The sequence below is a fragment of the Seriola lalandi genome, unplaced genomic scaffold (genome assembly GCF_002814215.2).
Source record: "Seriola lalandi dorsalis isolate HSWRI2012SDOR001 ecotype SW California unplaced genomic scaffold, Sedor1 jcf7180002054736, whole genome shotgun sequence".
Taxonomy (NCBI): Eukaryota; Metazoa; Chordata; class Actinopteri; order Carangiformes; family Carangidae; genus Seriola; species Seriola lalandi.
The window spans coordinates 730,360-750,409 of NW_019525289.1; the positions used below are offsets into that span (position 1 = coordinate 730,360).

A 20,050-nucleotide genomic window follows, 5' to 3' on the forward strand; every position below is an offset into this window, starting at 1 on the left:
TGCATAGCGTTTCCTATGCAAACTGTGGGGAAATCAAAATGTTGGTCTGTTATGTAGCATTGGGTTGCACTTTCAAAGGTATATTTATCATTCAACAGATATTTAAAGTCTGCCTGGAGTGGTAAGATATTTGTCTGGGGCAAAACAAACTTTTAAATCCATTATTTCTACAGGCTGCACCATCTACTGCCCTGACTTGCCCTAGGCTAGGGCAGTGAAAAATAGGAGACTGTGAAAGTATTGGATTTAAATGTTGGTTTTGCCCTAAGCAAACATCATCATAGCACAAAAATACCTTTGAATACTCAACACATCGCTTGGTTAAAAGTTAAAAAAGAATACTATGACTTTTTCCCTCAGGTTTGCATTAGGAATGCCAGGCGACCAAAACAGAGTTATGCAAGGACTGCTTAAGTCTAAAATGTTGCTGTTACTCATTATCACAGGTCTCACATGAAATTGTCTAGTACTTCTGCATTTCTTTTACGAATATAATAAAAAAGAAATTAAGAAAATTTAAGGGAAATAATAACATCTGATTTTTTTCTGTTGGGCATGATTCATTTCTATAATAGTGTGTGCTGAAGAATCCAAACAAACTTTGACTAGATGAAAGCAAATAAATGAAATTTGCATATGCTGTCTTTAATGTACTACAAGCATCACGTCTTCTCTACGAACTTATGTCCACTACTGCTCACATCCTCACAGCAAGTTTCATTTTGTTATCATGTTTTGAAACGATGCTGTTTGACATGCATTAGATGGTTCTGTCCATTTATGTGCTATCAAAATAAAAGCCAGGGCCCATCTATCTGCAAATGCTGCAGTTATGGATATAATATAGATAGATATGTCTGCCTCGGTTGCTATGAACCAAAGCAATTTTCTGATCCCATCGTGCCAAGTGCGTGCGTGCGTGCGTGCGTGTGTGTGTGTTTTCTAAAGCAGATTTTCCCATTCAACTGAATGGGAAAGTGGTCTCAGACATTTGGACCTGACTGTGTATGGGGGTGTAAGATGGAAAATTCACACAGAGTATATATGCCTATATGTATACTTTGTAAAATTAGGACCTAAAACTCTAGAGGAAAGCTTAGCAACATAAGGCCGATGTAAGTGGAAACAAAATACAGTGCATTCGGAAGTATTCAGACTCCTCAACGTTTTTCACGGTTTGCTGTTGCAACCTTAAGCTAAAATAATTTCAATTCATACACCCCATATTAACAAAGTGAAAACAGGATGTTAGACATTTTTGCAAAGGGAAAACTGAAAGGAGCAAAGTATAGAATTAGGGTTCGGTTCCCGGCCAGGCAATATGGTTCTGAAACTGATGCACTAGTGACCTCCCAAGTGTGTTTCTCTTCCTTTCTGCTACAGCATGCTTCAATACTAAACTAATCTGCCCAAGTCTACCCCTGAAAAGGATTAACCATACATATTTAGAAGATGGATGAATGCTCGTATACAAAGAGGAAAACCTGTAACAAACAGGCTACGTGAATCCCTAGTTTCTTGGCTTTACAGGAAGCAGTCACGTTCAGAAATGTAGTGGGTACTTAGTCAGACACAATATCCTAATTTGCATACAAGTCTTGACAGTATTTAAACACTATACCACTACTGATTTAAGAAGTCAACACTTCCAGACAATATTAAATCTGATCATGCATTGGCCGGGAATCGAACCCGGGTCAACTGCTTGGGAAGCAGCTATGCTCGCCACTATACCACCAATGCCTGGAAGAAAGGCATTGCTGTTTCTTCAAATCTAGTGAACACAACACAGCACGCCATAACTTTTACATGCCTGGTTAATAGGGCTGCACAAGTAATCAAAATATCCTCTGACCTAAGGAAGTACATATTTTAACCCAAACCATGATCTTTCCTGCAACCTAACCAAGCAATTTTGTGCCTAGATTTAACCAAACCAAGGGCGTTCAATAAGCTTAACCACATTTATTAGTGTAACCATGACAACGTATGTTTGGTACGCCACTGCCTTAGGGATGCTATTTCAGGTGATGCTCCAATGGTCCATATCAAAAGTAGGGACATGGTCTTTAAGGCTAGAGCACTAAAACTAGTTGTTTAAGATTATAGAAAGATTGTGGTCAGGGTTAAAAGAATCACTGTTATTAGAAAACGCGATGTAAACCTGGATCTCTAGTGTCCATGACAACATCAGAAGGCTCTTCTGATTTGGACACTGGATTAGTAGGCTGGGCAGGTGAAGTGAGGAGGCTGTTTCATTGATTGGACCAAACAGCAATGAGCTTCTGTAAGGACCAACCATGGAGCTGGAGCATTATTGTTCTAGTTATGTATGAACATGTAACTGATACAACCCATTACAACAGAAATAATGCCACTGGCATAGGCGATGACATGTAATTTACATTTTTTTGTGATTTAGCCACTTGACAGACTATAATATTCTATCAATTCATAGCCACAATGTAAACAGACATAGGACTCATTATTACAGCACAAGTCCCTTGCTATCACAGATGGCCCCTATCGATCCATCACCTCAGTGTTTTCCATCTCCCTGCCCCGATGTCAGCCTTCTCTTCTTTCTATTAAATGCTTCAGTGGGAGTTACTAGCCACTCAATCATTTCCTTCCCCTTTGATCAAAGCTGATGAGTGGGGGGGGTGGTCATTGTGCTGGGACTCCAGGGTGAAGAGGCTGGACCCCTTGGGGTCAGCTTCAAGCTCACACAGATATTACATCATGTTTATCTAGGAGGGGTACAGACTCATCCTCAGCCACATGTGCCAGTGTCCTGCAGGATGACTTTGATCTTGACTACCTACTGTCCTGCTGCTTCCCCAGGGTCAGATACAAGTGAAAACCATAACTTCTCTCAGATTAAAGCTGCTAAACCCCCTTTTCCAGGGGCGAAAGATCCTATTGCCTGCCCTCTGACCTTTGACCTGCCCCATGAGGACTGAAAAGGAAAAAATAAAACCCCTGTTAACCGTAGCTGTGGAGAGACAAGAAGCAATATGGCTTTGAAGCAAAGGATAATATGAAAGTATCAAGTCAGTGTGAGACCTGTTTCTGGTTTTATCCCTCTTTCCGTCTCTCTCTGACCATTTCTTGCTGTCAAGGTGATGTTGCCGGGCAACAGCCAAAGGGAAATAGGATTCGGCATGGCAAGGTCAAGACTGAATGCCTCACACATCTTGCTCTTTCTCTCACACACACACACACACACACACACACACACACACACACACACACACACACACACACACACACACACACACACAGCTCTTGTAGTGAACCTTGAGCTAGATGCTGCAAATCCCCTAAAATCCTCCTTGACTTTTTATTTTCATCTGATTCCAAGCCGCCCGACTCTTTGCCCTGCCTTTATCCGTCTCAGACATTGCCTTTTTTCCAGCCACTCGTAATAAAGCTGGGGGGTTGGGGGTGTGGGATGGGAAGAGGTAGCCTCCTTAATGTGCCAAGAGACCATCTTGCTTTTCCACTGCAGAGGTGTGGAGGGATTACTGCCCCGGTGCTGACCTTGTGTGCACAGGGGTCACAGAGATGGTTACTCAGTTTTTTTGGCCATTATCCAGCCAGGCTTCAGTGGTGGGGACTGTAAAAACCAAAGACAACTTAAAGGAGTGATTGAGAAGATAGTGGAGTCCGAAATTTGCTTGAAGATTATGAAATTTCACTACTCAGGGATGTTGGTGGAGTCATTTCGAGATGCTGTGGGTCTTGGGACCTTGGACATGTTCTATCGATTTTGTACACTTTAATTAATGTATTTAATGTTGGCTTGGCTTGTTGGCTTGTTACCCTTTTAATATGAAGGCATTTGACTCATAACTGGTTGCATGTGTGTAAACTGTAAGCAGGTCATTTGTCATTAGTATTAAGTTGTTGTTGAAGAGTTGTAGTCGATAGATCATTTATGTACTCTAGAATATAGTGTAATACACCCCAGCTTAAAAAAATATTTAGATGGACAAAACAGGAGCATTTAAAGGAATTATTTCGCCAGTTCAATTCACTGGACATGCAATTGAGTAGTAGACAATGAGCAGACAATGTTTATTTTATTTTGCATCCATTTCATTTTTTTTAGATATATTTAGAGATATGTAAATATTTCAGTATATACAATATATGCAAACCATTTACTAACTAGTATATGAGTGAGTTGTGAAAACCTTTAACTCTGTTCTGTGTTGACAGCGTGGCTTTGTGCAATTGCTTGAATTTTACCTATTTGCAGCATGTTTCCTAATGCCGCATTATCTGTAGTATACGGTGTATATGGTGAATTTGTTTCTTATTTAGCTTTAATTTATTTGCAGAACTTCTAAATGTGATACATGTGTTGATAAAGACGTGAAGATCTAGTCCTGGTACAGTGAGCATTGAGCTCATTAGAGGCTTGAAGAGGTACAACGATACAGTATTCCACAAAAAAAAGCTAAAGTTGAAGAAAAATCTGACAAACATTCTTAGTCTGTCCAGTAACTTTAGTTTTGATATCATTGAGATACATTTGAGATGCTGTAATAGAAGCATTACTTTGAGCATTTTTGCCTTTTCTTAGATAGCAGACAAAAAGCAAGCTGACAGGAAATCATGGCAGCGAGAAAAGGGGGGCGGCATGCAACAAAAATACACGGTTGGCACCTTAACCCCCTGCAGTGTGTGTACCTTCTCTCTGTTTAGTACATTTTCCCCTTACCTTAGCCTTACTCTTCCCCTGCAGTTTCTTGCAGCTTCATCTCAGTGTCATTTCTTTAAAACTCTTTTTGTCATTTTATTAAATATGCTGAACATGCTGTAAACATAAAACATGTCTTGTAGTTCCAGTAACAAATGTGCAGGGAAGTCATGGACTATTCAGCTGTTCAATTGTCATTAACTCCTCTTCTACATTATGAGTATCTCTGCTCTGAGTACCCTGTCAATTTGAAAGTCTTTCAGAGGAGTGACAGTCTGTTTTTTCTTCAATCATTGAACTTTCGCTGTCCAGAGATGAAAGATTTGGTTTTTAGCAAAGATGCTGAAAATGTCAAATGCATCTAATGTATGGTGATGGTTACCATGCTGTTGCGTGCAATGGCACTTTCATTAACTATTTGTGAAACGTTGTAAGCAACCATATTTTGTTCTTTAAACAAGTAATGTCTTTGTTTCTGATGACAGCTTTGATGTTCGTGCAAAATGGAACCTGAGGTCATAGTGTTAGCTTGAAGCAGCATACATATCCAAATTAACTACTCCATTTCCATTTTACTTTTTAATCATCCAGAGCAAGTCGCTCTGAATGAGCAGATAGGGAGTTTAATTTTGTGCAAAGTAAACATCAAAAAAAAAAGTGGAGCTGTTGATGAGAAACAAGCCTGTGACATTTCAGCCTTCACAAGCGGACTCTTTCAACTTGATGCAGTTGTGATTTATTAATTTATTTATTTTTTCGGCGGAGGTATTTAATTTGTCTGGCAGGTATGCAGGGAGAGAAGTGGAGCAGGAGGGGAGCAGGGAGGCCTCATGGGCATCAGGCAGGAGGGTAAACAAGCTTCAAAGCCCCAGCAGAAGCCTCAGACTTGACCCGGGGTGAAGCACGACTCATTAGTTACACGCCAGGCAGCATCTGGAGTAATCGCACTAAACACCATGGACTATATCACTCTGAACTCCACACACAATGAGTGAAAGCAACAGGGTGTACCGTTTGGGAAAATGTTCTTTTTAAATGGTTATAAAACACCTAAAAAAAAAATTGTATTTATTTAATCTGAGTTAGTTAATGAAAATAGAGGAATATGATTCATACTTTACAATTAATTGACTTTTCTCATGTCTAATCCTCTTAGCCTCACACTTTTCTGAAGTAAGAATCAAAAGGTGCAGCAGAAACACATCAAATACTTTCTATTTTTTCTATCTGCTAAATTTCACTTTATTGAATGAGGTTACAGGGAATTTCCTTGCTGGTACATGCACCTAGAAGCACTTCTCCTGCAAAATGACAACACAGCATTTCTCCAAATTAATGTTTCATATTTTAAATGAGATTTTTGTCTGGAGCTGCGATACATTTCAGCTTTATTGAGGCATTTGCTTTCCTGGGAGCAACCTCCATGCGCCACATAGATCAGATAAACCTGGTTGTACAGTATATCCGAGGCACTTGCACAGAAATCCATCAGCGCACTCTCTTATCAACAGAGGAAATCATTGATTTATTACAGGCGGAGAATACTGTACTTGTCAAAGCACACCAACCCGTCCAGCTATCACTTTGATCATGTAATGACAAAATACAGTGATGAAAACCTCATAAGGTGTAGTCGCGTGTCCGCCTGCTGCCTTAGACCTCACGGCTGAGCCCATCATTCCCTCTGACAGCTACTGTGGTCGTCTGATGATGGATAACTGGGTGGCAGATGTTTCAGGAAGTAGCCCATTGATAACAGTCCCAGAGGAGCCACCTGATTGGAGTTCATCGCCCCTCCCCCTGTCCCACCAGCCCATCTATCACTGTCTGAAATTGGAAGCTGCCCTTGAGTGTCAGATACTAAGTGTTGATGGAATAGGTGCTGATGAGATGCACTGATTTGAGTGCTGCATGGTATCTAGAGCTGGCTAGGATGATTGTTTCTGACTTTATGGACTCTTTATATATGTACAGAACCCTGCTTATTGAGTGTGATGCACCTGTAAATAACATACTCGAACAAATGCAGACATTTTAGATTTTGGGCATTTAGCCCAAAGCCATTGCAGTACTTCAGATGCTGTGACACTATGTGTGTAAAGCTGGCAGCACAGTGGTGAAATGCACTAGCTATATCATAAAGTTGTGTCTTCATATGATGCATCTCACTTGACGCCGGTATGTATCGGATGTGCAGGCATGTACAACTAGGAGGAGATCCTGAGGTAGACGCAAAATATGTTGGAGAAATTATGTCCTATCTGCCCTGCAAAACTCTCTGAGATACCTGGATGACACGTGGATAGATGGATCTATTGACATGGACTGAATGTTTGTGTTTGGCTTGAATATATCCTACATTGCCTATATCATCACAGTGTAAAAAAAGGGGGCTGTTTTGATGAGTCCAGCTTTCCGCATATGGATTTACTCAACATCAGGATTTCATCTGGACAAAAAATTAGACAAAACTACAGGGTGTCCCTTAAAGAGAATGAGTACATTCCATCACCACTCCATTGTAGCTTTATATGGTTATTTTGGCCAGTGAATGGGTGCACATAAGTAGCCCTCTTGTCACCCAAGTACCTTTCTGGTTACCAAAGTCCCCATTTGGTTAGATCAAGGGCCCTTGCCCGTGCAAGCTTAGGGCAAAAATCAATCCTAACTCTGATCATAAGGCTGCGTTGTTTGATGTTATTGTGTGTTGTTTTCCTTTTTATTTTTGCTCCTGCCCCTTAAGAGAGTCTTACAACGCCACTGCACTGACTTACTGTTTTATTAGGCTGAGTGGTTTTGCCTTGTGACCCTTTTATAGTCGAGCTATGCCCACTCAACCACTTGTCTAAGACTGCACATCTATGAGCTGTGACCAGTTCAAAGAGTAAAGTTTCATTTTTCTGTATTAGAAAAATACATTTATTGTATTATTAGATCCCCTCTGGATCAACAGTGTTTAAGCCATAGGAAGTGGTTATGGTGCATTGTCCATATCTAATGTCCTGATGTCACAGGACTGGCCACACTGTTAGGCTGAAATGCAACCTTTTGGGGCGTCATGTGCAAAAACAGTGCTTATCACCAAAAATGTCACGAAAGTAAAAAGCGCAGACTAAGAGACTCCAGGATCACCAGTGTGAAAGTGTCAGGTAGCTAATGTTGCCTTTTTAAACGGACAAAGAGATCTGCCCTCCGTGTGCTGCTGTTGTTCGTACTTTCAGCCGCACGGTTACTCTTCTGAGGCTTTCGGCAGGATGCAAAAAGCATTCAGCTCTGAAGGATTTGAGAAACAGTGCAATCGTCCTGAATTTAAATAGGTTCAGGGCCCTGCGTACAGATGGCTGGGTACACAGCCAGATACGGCGTTCAATAGTTCAGAGCCCACTCTTTTCTCTCTCTAATCGCACCCTCTCTTTTTCTCATTGCTGTCTTTTGCGGCCTCTTTATCATTCTGCTCCTCTGTACACCTTGTGCATGTACATTCACAAACACACATCCAGAAGCACACACTCTTTTACTCTTTTTCATTCTCTCGCTGTCTCTCTCACCCTCAGCCAGCATTGCCTCTGTTTCTCCATCTAACATCCCCCCTTTTTTCCTCTCCCCACTTCCTATTTCCCACTACTGAGGAATGAGATAAAGAAATCGTTTTTCTTTCACCGCCAATCAGGTCGGCACAATTACACAAACCAGCAAACACGCTTCTCTCTTTGTGTCTCTCTAACATGCCCTCTTTCTTTTTTCTCTTCCCCCTCCTTTCCAAGTTTCCAAACACTGAGAAACGAGATAAAGAAATCACTTTTGGTCGTAGATGCAATGGCATAAACTAGCAAGCATACACCTTGAACTGTCCCTCTACCCACCATTTTCCTTGTCTCTCACTCTCCACCTTTTGTTTGTTCTTTTTCTCTGCATACAGTCTCAAACATTTATTTTCTTTGCTTCTCTTTGAGGCACAACCTCAAACTGTGCAGATAAAGCAGTCCAGACGTTCACGTTTCACTGAACAAAAGTCTGACACAATGAGGGAACACCGTTCCTGCAGCGCAACCGAGTGATAGATTAACACCATAGTACCAGATTAAAACAAATGGGGACCAGTGAAGGCTTCCAGACATCTTAGATCTCATCTGATGTAACAGGGCACCCGGGGAACCAGATGCCGGGAAAATGAAATGTGCAGGGATGGAGCAATTCCACTGCGTCATGCATGCTAAGTTGTGTTACTTTCTGTCACCAGGAGGCCTTCAGAATTTCAGTAGCGTCTCCTAAAAGGTAGTGCCAGCTTCATGCATGTATCTTGCAGTTGTATTTCATACAATTCACTACAAAACCACAAACTACAGCCTCAAAAAAAAACGTGGATTTAAATCCGCCCTGGCACAGTGTTTGCAAAGGTAGCATCAACTGCAAGGTGTGTTTCTTGGATTCTTAGGTTTTCTGTTTTTCCCTCATTGTAAATATATTTTATATTTCACTTAGGACCTAGCGATAAGGCTGAAATCATGATGGTGACATGAATGTTTTGTCATAGGAACATGGAAGTTGTGGACATACTAATGCAGCCTTAGAGGAAATCTCAACTATTTCTACCTATGTTTTGGCTTACAGAATGATACAGATCACTGCCACTTCTGTTGCAGTGTGAACATTTCATGACCTCTCTCCCATAACGTGGGAAATGCATTTCAGCTTTAAATGGCAGCATCCAGAAACTGGTTCATTGAGTACGTTTACTGGTCAAATAGGATCTGAAATCAAGAAGTGAGACGAGCTGTGACTCTGTGGGAAACCGTAAATGATGCAAGGCCTGAAATTCATGAATGAAATCATCGCAGGAAGAAATGGAGGAAATGGAAGAAGTGCTCTGGCAGGAGAATAAACAGTGAAATGTAAGAGAAAATAAATTCTGTATTGAGCTTTTGGAGAAGTTCCAGTCTGCGGGTGTGCTGTTACATTAGTAGGTCTTTACAAGAGTGTTGAGAAACAGAAGGTTCGTCTTTGCTATCTCCTAAAACATATACTAAACATACTACATGTACCACTTACACAATGTTTGCAAACTTGCTACAAAATCCTTTAACTCCTTGTTTTTGATTGTTCATTATTTCTGTTAAAACAGAAACCATGCAAAGTAATAACTTCATACTTTCTTTAGTCATTTATGCAGTAGTATTCATGGTGGTCCATGCATTTGTTTGCTTCTTGCCTGGCATAAAGGGTAGACATTTAATCCAAACAAGTTAATTAACGGGGAGATAGCATCAGCGCAAACAAGGCTAATGAAATAAACACTGTCCTAAAAGAAGAGATTAGCAATTAAGCTATTGGAGCGCAGAGTCATTTATGTTCCATTGTGCTGTCTTTTAATTGTGGCACAGTAATGAATACTGCTCCTGCCTTTTATATCTTTGTGTGTGTGTGTGTGTGTGTGTGTGTGTGTGTGTGTGTGTGTGTGTGTGTGTGTGTGTACGTGTTTGAAGTATGAATGTGTGCTGTTGGGTAATAATAACCCTCTCTTGCCTATTTGTTTACCAGCCTTTGTTTACTGAAGGACAGTATGGCTGTCTTCTGTTTTACAGCTACAATACTGACACTGTGTGTACAAACTATCCTACACTTCCTGTATATGAGATGATGATGTGTTTGTATTAGACAGGGAGAGTTATGGGTGATCTTCTTGAGTTTATTGTCCGCTTAATACACTGTTGTGAAATGTGGCTGATTTAAACAAATGGTAGTTTGAGAGGCAGTGTGTGCCCGTACATGTGTTTATTTGACTGACTGAAAGCAGAGAGGGTGTATAAGTATGTGTGTTTATAGTTGCGTCTGCACATATATTTGTCTCCTTTTGATATGTACAGTACGTGTATGAAATTCCTGCACATGCACATTCTATATACAAGCGCCTGTCACACATTCCTCGTCTCCTTTTGAAAAATTTAGAAAGTTCAAGTGTTGTACATCCTCCATGTGTCATGCATCTGCCCCTGTGTGTGTACACTATATCACACTCATGCACACTCATGCACACACAGGAAACACAAACTGCTCTCGGCTTGTGCATGTGCGCGATTCATCTGGTCTGGTCCTGTTCTCACTGATGAATGGAGAGCAGAGGGCTCTACAGCGACCAGGACACATGGCAACTCCCCCTCGACTCTATCAGCCACAACTCTGTTCATTCCACACATCTATCTATCTGTCCAGCAGCAGCCAGGGAAGTCATTAACCCGCAGGCCCTCTGGGTTCCTGAACAACACTGACCAGAGAGAGGTTATTTGTGCGCTTTTGTCTGGAATTTTTAAAGAACAGTCCTTGCATCTTCAACTGTATCTCTTATTCCACAAATTTTCTGTGCCAAATACATGTTGGAGGAAATATAAATCAAGCCTTACACAATACTTTTCTAATCCCGGTTTTGTGACATCCTTATATTGCACTTGTGTTGTCAGGCCTTAGTATGCTTTAAAATGAGAGCTTGTCTGATTGTCTAACAGCAACTGAAACATGGTTACAGTCACTTTTGGTTTGTACAACCGAGTGCAATAGCACAAATGCCTTTCACTGGAGTATACCTAGACCTTTGGGTTACCAAAATAACCTAGGGTTAGGGTTAAATAATGAAAAAGTCAATGTCTCATCCTTGAATTCAGTTTTTTGATATTTAACCAGCACTGACATTTTCCCGATGTTTTAACCCAGTGCAATGAGTTGCCTAAACCTAAATATAAAACATTAATTGTGCTTGAGTTGCCAGGAAAAATATGTTAGGGATGTTCAGTATGATATAAATATCTTTTACGCAGACATGTTCAACTTAATTAGTAAGTTGAACATCCCTACTAATTTCAACTTAGTTTATTTGAAAATGAAATGAAAGTAATCCATTCCAGTATAATATTTCCTAAAACATATCTGCAAATGCAAATTAGTTGTGCTTCAGTGTAAGTTTCAGAAGACGTATTTTGGCATCTCTCAGAGCACAGACAATTTGTCATTCATGCCTTGGTACATTCATGTGTAGAACACACATGCACATATGTAGTATGTGTGGATATGCTTTTTGTGCTGTCTGTTTCTGTATGCTTATCTAATCTGTCAGTGGCCTATTTTAGAGTATTCTTCCCTGTGTGTGAGTCCATGTCTGAATTCATGCTTTGTGCATGTATAGTAGCTGTCTCTACCTGCTTATCTGAGGTTTCTAAGCTGTACTTCATGGTATCTCATGCAGGAAGTCTGAATGTGAATACGTCTTTGTCTCTGTGTGCACATTGTTTTTGTTTTAAATTTGAAAGGCAGTGCACATTAATAAACATTCAAATTTAAAAAAAAAATAAATAAAAAAAAAAATCACTGCCCAGCTAAACAATTGAAATGTCATCCATTATCCATGAAATGATCTTATTTGTGCATGTTTGTGTTTGTGCAGATTTAAATCCCTGTTTGCTTGTGCATAGCCTACATCACTGCATATGTATTTCATTATGAAAATGTCTTCATGCCGCATGTGTGCATACATGTGCGCATAACTGAATCAGTGTGTCTCTGTCTGCCCATTCAAGCTGTATACGTGATGTGTATTCAGGTGTGTGTGAGCATAAGAGACAGTTGCCCCAGCAGAAGTCATCTCTCATGTCCCCCTACTAAACAATAGCCTATTGTGGCACCCAGGCAGACTGACAGATTCAATATAGCCCCTGCAATAGAAAGCAGATTAAGTCACTGCATCATTGCTTACGGCTCCTTTTTAGACGCCATTAATTGCCTTCATCATTGGCAGCCATTTTTTTTAGCTTGAAGTAAAGAGGTTTAAGAAAAATGAACACTTTAGCAAGAATGGATATCACCGTTTCAGAGGCAGCGGCTGAGCTCATTTACTCTCAGCCTGTAAAGGAGCTGGATTGTTTGGGGATAAAACAACACCGCTATGAAGTATCACCTTGTAATATAAAATGTATCACAGTAAGAATAAAGTGGTAAAATATGGACATCATCCACAGACAGAATACCAGTTATACCAGTTTAAAACTTTCAAAACAAACACATCAACATAGAGATGTTTCATTGTGACACATTATAAATGTTAAGCTTGCTCCTTGTCTTTTGCTTCAGGGCCATCTGCCTCAATAAAACCCCCTTTATCTATATGAAATGTCCTGATGGATGTAACACGCACTGCTGTGTCTCTAAAACAGACAAAGAGCTACTCGGGGGAGAGATCTAATGCCCTATGCTCACAATTTATTTTGAGTCACTTGGCTGATTCAGTGCTGTGATAGTCTTTGGCTGTCGGCCCCTCTGTGATGTCATTGTTTTTGGATTCGGTGTCATTCCTGGTAAGTTTCGTCAGCTGTTCTCCAGGACACAAGGGCGCAAAGGGGAGGTATCATCCTGCCTAGCTTTGAGTCATAGCATACCGAAGTTCTTCCGGTGCTCAGCTTTAAGTGTTTGTTGTGTTAAGCAACACATGATGATCATGCTCATGACATCTGATATCTCTCTTGTAGTACTGAAATGCGTGCGTCTGGCCGTTTTTCTACACAGTCCATCGAATTTAGGAAAATACTGCAGGTTAGCAGTGATGCTACAAATACAGACAGAGAGCAAAGAGATTTTAATGCCCATACAGAGGAACATTTATGTCCTCAATCCGAAGGAACATATGTTCACTTGCTCAGACCAGAATGAATGCAAGAAGCCCTTTTTAACAAGCAAAAAGTAAAGATGGGTGAAGTGCAGGCCTGAAAGAGCATAATGATGAAAGATAGCAAGTATGTCCTTATATTTACGGTTCACCAACTTTAGGATTATAATTTCTGTAATTTTCTTCCACACTTTCTTCTATGGCTGGCTCTGTGTCAGTTTATCTGTCCATATAGCACATATCTACTGTGTATACCAAGCTCACACTCGCACATCAACACCCTTCTTCCATGAGCAGCAAGATGAGGAGCAAGTAAATTGCACTGGATTAAGTGAATGTTTTGTCTAAACGGTAAATTGGTAGACTTAATGGCCCTACTTTACAAGGAACTCCATGGAGCAAACAACCACAATAGCAAAAGCAATGGCTTTAAAGGCTGTGGTCTACACTGATGGAGATCAGTGCAAATCTGTATGGAAAAGGTTTGAGGGAGAGAAAAGCCCATACATATCTTCATTTTCGTTATTGGAGGGACAGGGAGGTATTTGTGTAACACCCTGAAGCCATTGATTGTGAGCTGAACTGTGAAGTGCCAAAAAAGTTCAGTTTTCCCTCCACTGGCATCCAGCATGCTCACTTTTATTCCATTCCTCCACCTACATATAATTTACTTGGCGTAGGTTAGTTATGTTCCAGGGCTTCAACCAAATTCAATTTACAGAAAGCTACATGAGCTTCTACAAAGCTTCTCATTGGAATTTAATAGATGCCATTAAATGATGAAACCATTATTTTTATATAAAAACACACCTGTCTTATCAGGCCAAATCCTTAAAATGGGGAATAAACAGCAAGAATTTTGGCCTCACTAACGATGTCTGAGCCTCTTCAACATTTCTTCACCAAAGTGAAGTTAACAAGAAGAGTTTCATGGTCTCCTCCTCCTCCTGCCTCCCTTTTAAGTTTATCCTTGATCCCAAAGCAACTCACTTAATCTTTTTAATTTTTAATTTAATAGATTATGTGTTATACTTCAAGGAATGGTTTCACATTTTGTAAAATATGCTCATTTGCTCGTTTGAGTTTCATGTCTGTCATTGAAGCTACAACCAGCAGCTAGTTAGCTAAGTAGAAAGACTTTCATTGGCTGGCTGTAGTCACTTTGATGGGCCTCTGTTGATTGTGTGGCAATGGGAAGACTTTGTGAGGTCACTTCACCCGGAAGGGAAATGATCACAGCTCATGCACATGAATTAACCCCCTGTAAAACCACAACTTGTCATTCTGCACTCATTCACACACCAAAAGTTTACCTTTTGTGTAAATAGTATTGGACTGTTTGTGTTTATGTTCCCCAAACAGCCTATACACCAACTGTACAGCGGTAAGCTGTAAGCTAGCTCGCTGCAGACGTATCGACTGTGTCTCCTGGAGTGGGTCTGTGCGTTTGTGTGCTTAGCCTCTGACTGAACTCAAAACTCAACAGAAACTCCAGTTCTTTCTGTTATCTCCATCTAACCTCTTTTTTTCCACCTTCTCGCCTCTGTACATTTATGAAGCAGTTTCATGAAGTTTGGCATATGCGCACACTTTTCACTCAAATTGAAACTTGTGAATTTGCCCAAGGCATTGCAAATTTGGCACATCTAATAGCGTCTCCACATTGTCTGTATGTAATCACACTGCCTTTAAAATTTGCCTCATGTTCTCTCCGACCACACAGTTGGAGGTGCTGGCTGGTGGATTTGTTACCTTTGGACAAAGCCAACTTTTACCCTGTTTCCAGTCTTTATAAGCAAAGTTAATGGCTGCAGCTTCATAGATACAGTATGAGTGATGTTGATCTTCTCATCTAACTGCAAGAAAGTGCATAAGTGTATTTCCAAAAATGTCAAATTCACCAGTTAGAACTAAGATTCTAGTCTTTATTTTCAGTGAAAGTATAGGAACATACTATATTTGCTCATTTGGTTTGCTCTTCAAGTTTGTTTGAGCTTCTATTGACAATTTTGCTCACATTGACTTTATTTTACTTTGATGGCATGTAGTAAGTTGTTTCAGTGTCTTCTTCTATCAGTGTTTCTGTTCCGTTGTTTCCACTGGTTTCAGTCAGTCCTAAGATTAATTTGATACTAATCTGGCTCTGACTCCTTTGCTGGTAGTGCAGAAAATCCATTCGGCAATAACAGTTAGGACTTTGGAAGTCGTGCTGCTTTTCCTTTTGTTAGCAGAGCCAAGATACTTTCGCAAAACTCAGTCCAGGTTGCCTCCTCTGCAGAAAATCATAATTTATTCTCACCTCTAGATGGAATAGAGCGAGAGATATCGAGGGACTTACAACCTGTCATCTCTCTTACTTCTCAAACACGCCTGCTGAATCACAAAGAAGATATTTTGGCTCTGGACAAAACCAAAGTGCAGTGCAGAGTGGTGTTGAGTAAAGTGAGAATCAGCAGGCAGCTCTTCCCTTTTTTTTTTTTTTTTTTCCATCCATCCAAAACGAAATGAGAGCAACCACTGTAAGAGGTGGATAGATATTCTTGCCACCTGTGGTGCAAAACATTTCAACCGTTGAAAATAACTATTTACAAAAAGCCATCTGGATTCAGCCTCAGTCTCTGGCTATTTGATGAGACACTGATCCCCCTGGTGACATCATGTTATGTTGCTTCTCTCATTTCAGCCTTTTTACTGCAGAAAACACAGTCAGGGGTCTGATGGAATCTATAATGCACTGCGTGTGTGTTTCTGCATCTGTGAATATGTGTGTATCTTTTCAGTTTTTGCTCACTGAATCTTTTACATTTTGCCTTAAAGTTCTCTTAATTTAGCCATTAATAATTATGGCATTTGATCTATTGAATTTACAAAATATACTTACAAGTGCCCCTTAGAATATGATTAAGCTTTTCTTCCTAATTAAATGGATTTTCAGGCCATTTTAATTTGTAAATTAAGGGATTGGGATTTTAAGGATCATTTGAAGCCTTTAAAGTTATAACATGTAACCTTTTCCACATTACAAATGTCTAAAAAGAGTTGAGTTGTGTACTTACATTATCCCCATTTTCTCTAGCAATTCTCAAACCCAGAGAAATTCATAATTTTAATCATTGTAATGGGCTGTTTCATCTGTCAATGGCGTCATATCCCCTTTGTGCATGTCTCAGCATTGTGGTTGTCTGCCAGAAGTTCAAAATTTACTGTTTATCCATTGACTGTTTTAAAATTGTGTTGATAACTCATCATATAAATCTCAATGTATTACAGGCCATGACTTTATCCATAAACCAGCGCTAATTTTAGAGTGAACCATGATACTTGTGTTTTAATTGAAAAATTAAGGTCCATTTACTGGAATACAAACCCCTAAGTCACCATTTATCAGTTTTATACTGAAAAGAGTCTTAAAATACCTTTTTATTTGCACATGGAAATACCACTAACATAAATCCAAATTTCAAAATTAAAAGCTCTTCAACTGATTGGAATGGATTATACTATTACTAATACTATACTATATACTAATACTTTAAATGAATGTGTAAATTGAGTTCCCCTTAAAATCTGCTTGATTATTTTATCAAGGGTTTATATAATCAAGATGTGTCATCTTTTTAAATTTAAGGGACAACTTAAGGTATCTGTGGCTGTCACACCAACACAACCATTTAGATTAAAACATTTGGTTTGTTTTCAGGTGTATATTGATTAATTGAGGGTATTTTAAATGATCGTTCTTTCATAACGACACATGCTACATGTGTATATTATTGCAAACCTGTCACTGTGTGTGTGTGTGTGTGTGTGTGTGTGTGTGTGTGTGTGCGTGCTCAGTAAAAGAATGACTAATAAAAAAGGATGCCTCTAAAACACTCTGAAGTAGCTCCATCTCCAGGGTAGCAGACTGTGCTCTACAATATAAAAGCCTGGTGATTTCATCCACCTTGATTAAATTTAGTTGCAGATCACATATGCGAGCAAACGTGTGTTACCTTGGCAACTGTTGATCACACTTCATCCCCCTATTATTCACATAGCCTGGCTGTCATGTGTTAAAGGCATATTATCTACAGTGTTCTGGTTTGATGTGAGAATTTCTAGATTATTATTAAGACTATTGTATATTCCAGACAAATGGATGCAGAGACTGTTGTTGATTAACAGTATGTCTGTCAGTTGTATTGTTCTCAGAGCATTTGTATAATTATTTCCCTGTAATACTGGTTTCATACTCAATGTAGCTTTTGTCATATATACACAGGTAGGTAATGACACCCTTATTTTATGAAAATGATGTCATTTACTGAAGATGAGGTATCAAGGGGGACAGGAGAGTCTTATGCTTGTCAGAGGAACAATCATCTACATATCACACTGTTTGCTTTTCTACACTATTAAGAAAATAATCTGAGGTGGCAACTGTGTAAAAGTATAGTGTATGATGAGTTTATTCAATATGTATCTGATTATGGTCTGTTTCTGTTATATAGGGATAAAGAATGCTTGAAAGAGCACAATATGTAGATCACATTTTAAGGAACATGCAACATAAATCCTGTAACTCTGTGGTCTGCACATGTAGAGAAAATAGTTTCCCCCTACAACGGTTTGATTTGATAAATTATTTGCCAAAGGGCTCACAACTGCTGAACTTGCAAAAGCAATACACTGGCTATTAATTTGTCTGATAGTACTTTGTCTTTTATTGATGTTTATCTGAAGTTGATCCTGTGCATAGAAGATAAGAAATGTGTCTATATAGTTTTTGATACGTCTTTTGAATGCATTTGCATTTTCCATTTGTTTCCTTTATCAATTTAGCTTTGAACCACAAGAACCCTCTGTATGATCTCACTGCACAACTCTTATGTCTTTTCAGATGATCACTGTCAGATTAAATGGCCATGGTCCTGCAAGACTTGGCGAGTGACATGTAAAGATGATGGAGCAGCAGCAGCAGCCAGAGACAGACTTCTGGGATCAGGAACTTGAACCATTATGGCAACAAGGAGCGTATCTGAGAGGTTTCAAACAAGGTGAGAGGAGGTGAAATCGAATTTAACATGTTAGTAAACCTAGTCTTCTACTACACACAGGGTAAAGTGACTAGTTGTCATGCCCAAAACCCTTGATGTTCCTGATGCCCCTGTCTGCCATATCAGCCCTTTTTCAGGCTGAGATTATATAGTTTGATCCCAGCTTTAAAGACTCCTGGGGATCGTTGGATCCCAGTTTGGGCACTGCTGCTATCACTCTGTGTGTGTGCTTTATGAGATGAGAGGAGCTCAGGATCAAAAGTCTGTTAATTGATGCTCTTCTTCTTGATCTCAGCATATGGTGAGCTGATGCACTGCTTAATGTTGATTCCCAGGCGAGAGATGCCTGGTGAATCACATACAACGTACACAAACACATGCAGACTAATGAACATGTCCTATGATAGATTACAGAGATGAGACTCTCCACAGACAAATCAAGAGAGACTTTCTTAAATAGACACAAAAAACACGTATGTGCACGCAGGCACACTTTGATTCCCCAAGCTTTGTTCCCGCACACAGACATATTGCGTACACACACCATATACACACAAACCCTCACACACGTCAGATATCATCAAGGTATCTCATCTAGGACAAGTGTGCTGTGCTTTGTGTTCTGCCAGGTATTTGTTCCCAGAGAGAGCAGAGGTAAATTCGCGACTAAAGCACTGTGTGCTTACGCATTAGCATAAAAGACGGAAGCAACACTGGGGATGAAGCAGACAGAAGACAGATACAGTCTTTCTGGTGTTTAAATGAGGTATCTGATGGTTCAGGAAGGAAAGCGGCACTGCCAAATCAAAGCATGTGTGTGCATTTTAAGCAACAAGTGTACGTGTGTGCAAGAATGGAAGGTGTTTACCGTGCAGTACAACAGGGGATCTCGGTCTGTGTGTCTGTGAAGTTCAGTGTGCTGTGTGATTTATTTTTTTGTTTTGTTTTGTTTTGTTTTTGTTTTTGTTTTTTTTGATCAGAAATATTTTAAGCTGCTCAAGTTTCATTTCTCTGCGGCGTGGCTGGATCTTCTGACAGAACACATGGGATGGGAGCGAGGCCTCCTCTGCTTCTGTAAACAAGCTTTGCTATTGTTTAGCTAGAAACGTGCCGCCATCCAAAGTCGCAGAGCAACGCTGACTCAGAAAGACAAGCTGTTTGCTTTTATTTTTTTATTTTTTTTTAACTCCCCACACAAAACCAATGACTTATCTCACTAGATTCCATATGGCAACACAGCGAGCCAAAGCATTAGCCAAGTGACAAAGACAATTCCCTCCTGAACTTCCTCGATGGAGGGTGGCTGTGTGGAGCCGTATGGCAGCTTCCTGAGCTGATTTCAACCAATGAAAGGGAGGGAGGGAACACCTGGGCAGAGCAATAGACAATTAAAATGTGGTGATTGGTGGCTTTGGTCAATAGGCTATGGTTGGGCCAAGTAGATGTTTGGTCAATCAATGTGTTAACTCAGACATTGCATAATTTGTGACTGCAATGATTTCAAAGTAGGCCACAGGACTGGTAAGTCCGCAAAGTTTATGATATTACATTTTTTTTTATTTCTTTTTGCAATTTTTAGTTTCGAAATAATATATAAACTGATGCTAGGCTGTCATCAATCAGATCAGCAAGCAGGTCAGTGACAAAACCCTGATG

General features: G+C 39.9%; 1 non-coding gene across 1 annotated transcript; it reads right to left on the bottom strand.

The window, feature by feature from the left end:
• Positions 1-1,671: 1,671 nt before the first annotated feature.
• On the bottom strand, positions 1,672-1,743 carry trnag-ccc (transfer RNA glycine (anticodon CCC)). The gene has a single exon. It is a non-coding gene; the product is annotated as a tRNA-Gly (tRNA).
• Positions 1,744-20,050: the final 18,307 nt, after the last annotated feature.